Below are 6,059 nucleotides of genomic sequence, written 5' to 3' on the forward strand. Positions count from 1 at the left end.
GTGTGGTATGTTGGGGGGGCAGTGGGGGGAGTGCTTCCTGAGCACAGAAAGACAAAGGGCAGAGGCCCTGCCCCGACAGGATGAAGTTCGGGCAGCTCTTGGCCGCCTGATCCCATGTGACCTGAGAAGGTGGCAGAGAGGATGGCCTTGTGAACTGCAGGAAAAACAACCACAGTGAAACCTGAGAACGCTTGGAAGGTGAGCTGAGGGCAGATGGTTCCACCTCCCATCTGCTTGGAGCCCGCCCAGCCCCGGCTCAGGCTGGGAAATCCCACTGAGATCCCAGCAACCAGTAATGGAAAAACGCACCTGGCTTTTTTCATGGGCTCGTAAGTCAATTTAAAATATACTTATTTATTATTGTTTTTACTGTGTAAAATAATATCATCCAATGAGAGTTTACTCCAGGCATCATGCTAAGTACTACTTATGCTTCAGCTTGTTTAATCCCCTCCTGAACTCTAGGAACATTATTATGTTATGGAAATGAACTTAGCGAAAATACGCATGTAAGCCGAGGCCCTCCCGCTAGGAGGGAGAAGGTCGGAACTGAACCGCTTTTGCCCCTGCAAACCCCACACTGTTGCAATTACTGTCACGTCACGGTATGTTTTGGTGTCAAGTAAGGTAAAAATCTCCTTGTCATTTTTCATTTTTATTCTTGTCCAAAAATGTCTTGGCTAATCTCACACAATTACTGTTCCAATTGAACTTCACGTTCCCACGGCTCTTTTCCCTGGAATTCCATTATACGTATGACTTACGTGCGAGAGAACTGACATCTTTACCTGTCGGACTTCCCGTCTAGAAATACAAACGTGTCTCTATTTACTTAGGTATCTTTTTCTTTCTGCAGTAAAGTGTTAGGAGATTTCTCTCTAAGGCACTTGCAAGGCTGCTTGTTAAGCAAATTCCTAAGAGGTTTTTCAGCTTTTTATAACTATTATGAGCACATCCTTTTTCGAATGATACTTCAGAGTTAAGTATGGTGACTAGATCGGGAAACAATTAATTTTTACCTGATTCTTCCACCCATTTCTTTCACCAAACTTTCTTCCCGGTGCTGCTCATGGCTCCCCCCAGCAGAGCTGTTTGGATTTTTCAAGGTAGAGAATCATGTGGTCAGCAAATTCTTATCAGTTTTGCCTTCACTTTCAGTGTTTATAATTCCTATTGTGTTTTCTTGTCCTGTGACCACCTGGGGCAATTCTCTCCCGTGCTGAGACTGGGGCCATGCCACAGAGAGGTCAAGGTCAATACCACCGTACACAGCACCTGCATTTTGTATTTTGCACACGCCTTTACATACACTCTCTCATTTGATCTTCAAATAGTCACTCGGTGGATCAACAGCTGTGTGCTGAACACCTCCTATGTGCCAGGCTGTCTCCATGCAGCTCAAGGACCAGTGTGAACCTAGGAAGTAAATGAGTGCACAAATTAGTTAAACATTTACGAGTAAATAAAAGATCAGAAAAAGCGTAAAGCACCACCACCCCTAGTTTGCAGATGAGAAGTCAAGACCCAGGATGGGGAAGCGACCTGCAAGAGGCCGCACAGCAAATAGGCAGCCTTTTTTGCACGTTGGGCCTGGGGGGCAGCCTCCCGACTTTCTCTAGTTGTACATGCAGCTCTTCCCGGGTCCCACAGGCCAGCTGTCCCCCAGGCAGGGCCAGTGTCCTTGGCAGCACCCATTCCAGCTGGCCGAGGGCTGGAGAGAACACTCTCCGGCTTCCCTCGACAGCTAGCCAGGGAGCAAAACACCGCCCCTGGCAGCCAGGCTGAGAACCGTGAGCCCCGCAGCTGTGGCCACCAGCCAGCACTGCCTGTCCTCTGGGTTTGCCCTGAGGCTGCGTCCCGAGTCCCTTCCTGGAAGGCTCTGCCTTGGAAAGTGAGGTCTGGCTACAGGAGGTAACCAGGGTCCGGGACATGGGGCTTCAGGCCCAGCTGAGGACCGAGGCCAAGGCCAGGCCTTCTGAAATGGGGATGAGCATGGCCATTTGTCTGCAGGTGCCCAGTGGCTCAGAATATGGTGATTGGGGTGGAAACTTCTATGGTTTGACTTGCAAAACCAATCCTAAAACTCCCACCCTTCTGCCCTCCTCCATCTGGTTGAGCCACATTTCTCCCTGAGCAGTCTTCATGTTCAAGGCCAAATGGTGTTATTCTTTGTTCTGCCATTTGCTTCCAAAACTCACTTCTCCTGTGTCTTTGCTCACTCTGTTCCCTCCCCCACAAACTCTGTCTCTCTCTCACCCAACCCTCACCCTAATCCTTTCTCTACATGACCAGAATCTCCCCACCCCACATTCCCTGACTCAGACATCTTCTTCATCAAGCCTTGCCTGCCCGTCCTCACGAGGAATGACTTTACATCCTCTGAAATCCACGTCAGACAGACAGGGATCCTGACTGGGCAAGTTGGTGGACCTCTCTGAGCCTCAGTGTTGCTGTCTGAAAAATGGGATGCCAGTCCAGCTACCTGAGAGCATCATAGGCTCAGAGGATAAAATAATGGTAGCAGCTGGCACAGCAGCACCTGCTAGGCGCCCAGCACGGTTTGACGTGCTTTACAAAGGTTGGCGCTTTTACTGTCCCCAGTCTATGAAGATAGTACCAAGCCATGGGAAAGTGAAAGAATAGGCCCAAGGCCTTAGCAGCAGCCAAGATGGGCCTGTGCAAGGCAGCCTGGGTCCAGCTCTCTGCTCTCGGTTGCTGTGTGGATAGTGTGTGTGTGTGTGTGTGTGTGTGTGTGTGTGTGTGTGTGACAAAGATCACAGCGTAGTATCTGGCACCACGTGGGTAACCATTCAGGGAGCACTCGCTGCCATAGCCCCTTACCTCTGCCACTCTCTGACTTGGCCCTTTCTACTTCATTCATAATACCGGTGCAGCCCTGGCTGGTGTGGCTCAGTGGACTGAGCGCTGGCCTGCAAACCAAAGGCTCGTCAGTTCCATTCCCAGGCAAGGCACATGCCTGGGCTGTGGGCCAGTTTCCCAGTAGGGGGTGTGTGAGAGGCAACCACATATTGATGTTTCTCTCCCTCTCTTTCTCCCTCCCTACCCCTCTGTCTAAAAAAACCCTAAGTAAATAAATAAAATCTGGGGGGTTATAAGGGGACTAAATGGTAATGGAAACAATACAATGAAGTGTACATTTAAATATTAAATAAATAAATAAATAAAATCTTTTTAAAAAATACTGGGGCTCATACTACCTCCCCTCCTTCTTTGAGCTCCTGGAGGCTGGGCCTGGCTCTCCCCATGCCTGAGTCCCCACTACCTAAACCAGGGTCCCTGACCCCCTCCCAGCCTCAGTGGTGCCTTTTTGTCTTTCTTAAGTGCGCACATCTTGCCAGCCTGCCAGCCAGAGGGCCTGTGCTGCGAATGCCCTCCCCTGATCAGTAAAGGGCTGGCTCCTCCGCCTCCTTCAGGTCTCAGCTCCAATGTCCCCTGCTCAGAGAGACCCTCCTCGGCCACTCTTCCTAAAATGGCTCATTTCTCACCCCCCTGTTTTATTTCCTTCAAAGAGCGCATTGCTGTCTGAGATGGTCTCATTATATTTGTTTGTTTGTGTCTGTCTCCCTCCCACTGATACCTAAGCTCCATGAGGGAAGGGTTCTTGTCCCTGAGGTGGTGGAGAGCAGAGCTTTGTACACTGTGGCGGGCTGGCGGATCACCTGGCGGATCACCTGGCCGTTCTGCTGAAATGCGGACTCTGAGTGAGTGGCCGGGCCCTGGGAGTCTGTGTGGGGCGGGTGGGCAGACTGTGCCTGCGTTTCCTGCATACCGGGCTCACTCAGCACAGTGCCTGGCCCGTGTTTGTCGGATGGGTGGATGGGTGGCTGAAAAAAGCCAGATGCAAATGCCAATTCCAGCTTCTCAGCCAGCCAGCCAGCTACTGCTGTAGAGACAGAACTGCTTTCTCCTTCTCTGAGCGACAGTGGCCAGCCATCATGGCAACTTCTACTTCCGGGTGTGAGACCGCAGGCAAACACTCCACCTCTCTGAGCCTCGGTTACAAAACGGAGATGGCAGTGCTGGTTCACTACCTGGTGGTGACAAAGACATGAGACCATTAGCAGGGGAGTCCTGTGAACAGCAAAGGACTGCTTTCCAAGGAGGGACTCAGTCAGCAGTGGCCAGCCGTCCTTGCCCTGCTCCCCTCTCTCTCTGGGTGACTTTGCCCTTGGTGCTGGGTACAAGGCGGTCTCTGCAGATCCAAGGGAGATGAACTCTGGGAATGGGCTCAGGGGTGGACTTGCCCGTGAGTCCGCTCTCCTCACGTGGACCTGAGAGGCTACTGAGACTATGATGAGAAGACAGTAGAGAGACAGTGTGCAACATGGGACTGGAGAGTCAGTGGTCACGCTGGGAGGTGCAGAGACTGGGGAGGTCAAAGGCAAAGGGCCTTGGGCCAGCTCTGTCTCTCTCCACCAGAAGTGGCAGCTTCACCCAGCCGCCTCCCACCAGGCCTACTCCTGAGCTCCAGCCAGCTTTAGAGGGCTTTCGACTGAGGCCTACAGATTTGAATGGGGGGGAAATTGCAATTTTATTCCTTGAGATGTAGCATTTCCTTCAAGTATGTGCAGGCAACAAACCACGGTGATTAGCAGCACCTGTGCGGGTGTGGGTGCTGCTGCCATGGCCGACCCCCCGCTTCGAGCAGCCAGGTCCTAGTGCTGTGGTTCTTAGCCCTTCAGAGTCGAAAGCTCTGGGTGTGGGGTCCAGTGGCAGGTGCTTTAACAGGTGATCCTGATGCGTACTCGAGTGTGCAATCCCCTGATCTGGAGCAGTGCTGGGGGAACCAGCCCTGGCGCCAGGGCGGCCTCACTTCCCCACACCTGTTGCTCCATCTGTGCAATGGGTGTGACGACTCCCTTCCTTCTAGGACTGTCTAAAGAATGAACAAGTTAGCTGTCCCCACCCCAGTGATCTGTCTGATGAGGGATCAGGCGTGTGTCAGCCAGAAGCTGCCAATGGGAGGTGACAGGAGTGGGAACTGAAGGCTGAACCAGGCCAGCTGTGACCTTCTGGGCCAGCTGTCTCCTAGCCAGTGAGGATCCCTGTTTGCGCAGCGCGCACTGTCTCCAGGCTCCAGCAAGATCACAAGGCGGGCCTGGGCACCGAGCTGCACCTGCTTCGAGGGGCAGCTGGCTAGCTGGCTTCTCAGCATCTGCTGGAGTGTTGGCAACACAGGAGCCCAGAGGCCCCGGTGGCCAGCAGTGACCCTCGCCTCATCTTGCTGCTCCAGGGATGCTGGCTTGTGGGTTGCCTGCATGCTGGGGAGGGTGAGAGGTGGCTCTGTCACCAGCCCAGATGGATGACAGTTTGCGGTTCTTCATGCTCTTCCCTAGGCAACCTCATTGGAGCGTGTGTCAGCCTGTGAGCTGGGCCTGACTGTCCCCATTTGACAGACAAGGAAATCAGAGCTCAGGAGCGCTGCGGGGAGGATCCAAGAACAGAGCTACTGTCCTGACCAGGAGGAAGGAAGGTCCAAGACCCCTGCTGTAGGGTCACAATCCTTCACCCATTTACCCCTACGGGCTGAGAGAGACCCCCCAAAACAAACTCAGGGTCCCAAAGCTGCCTTTTAACTTAACCGCTGGGACATAGGCCTGGCCCCTGACAACTGGCTCAGAGACAATAAGAGTAAGGGACACGTCCACTTAGGTAGGAGAGAAGCAGGTTCTACCAGGAGGTCATGACCTTGTCTATGCCCTGGGCCCCACTGGCTGCTTGGTGAAATCTACCAGCCTTTTCTCATAGAAATTTTCTATATAAAGTGAAATACATGGAATTATAAAGGAAGCCAATTATGTTAAAATATGATTATCAAAGTAAAGCAAAAATTGCGATATAGTAATATGCGGCCTTTGTTGCCGATGCATTGAATCAGAGGTGGGTTTAATAACCAACATGATTTCAAAGTACTGGAAAGCACAAATGACATTTGAAGACGCTGCCACACATACCATGTGACGTGATGCCTGGGAGTTCTCTCAGTGACAGAGTCATGGCTGCTGCTAATCACTGGGGTTTGCTGCCTGCACACACTT

The 6,059-nt window shown here is 52.2% G+C and overlaps 1 long non-coding RNA gene across 1 annotated transcript; it reads left to right on the plus strand.

The window, feature by feature from the left end:
• Nucleotides 1-200: 200 nt before the first annotated feature.
• Nucleotides 201-6,059, plus strand: LOC123479561 (uncharacterized). The gene is made up of 3 exons (XR_006655209.2): nt 201-329; nt 3,604-3,722; nt 5,358-6,059. It is a non-coding gene; the product is annotated as an uncharacterized lncRNA (long non-coding RNA).

This window comes from Desmodus rotundus, chromosome 5 (genome assembly GCF_022682495.2).
Source record: "Desmodus rotundus isolate HL8 chromosome 5, HLdesRot8A.1, whole genome shotgun sequence".
In the NCBI taxonomy this organism is placed as follows: domain Eukaryota; kingdom Metazoa; phylum Chordata; class Mammalia; order Chiroptera; family Phyllostomidae; genus Desmodus; species Desmodus rotundus.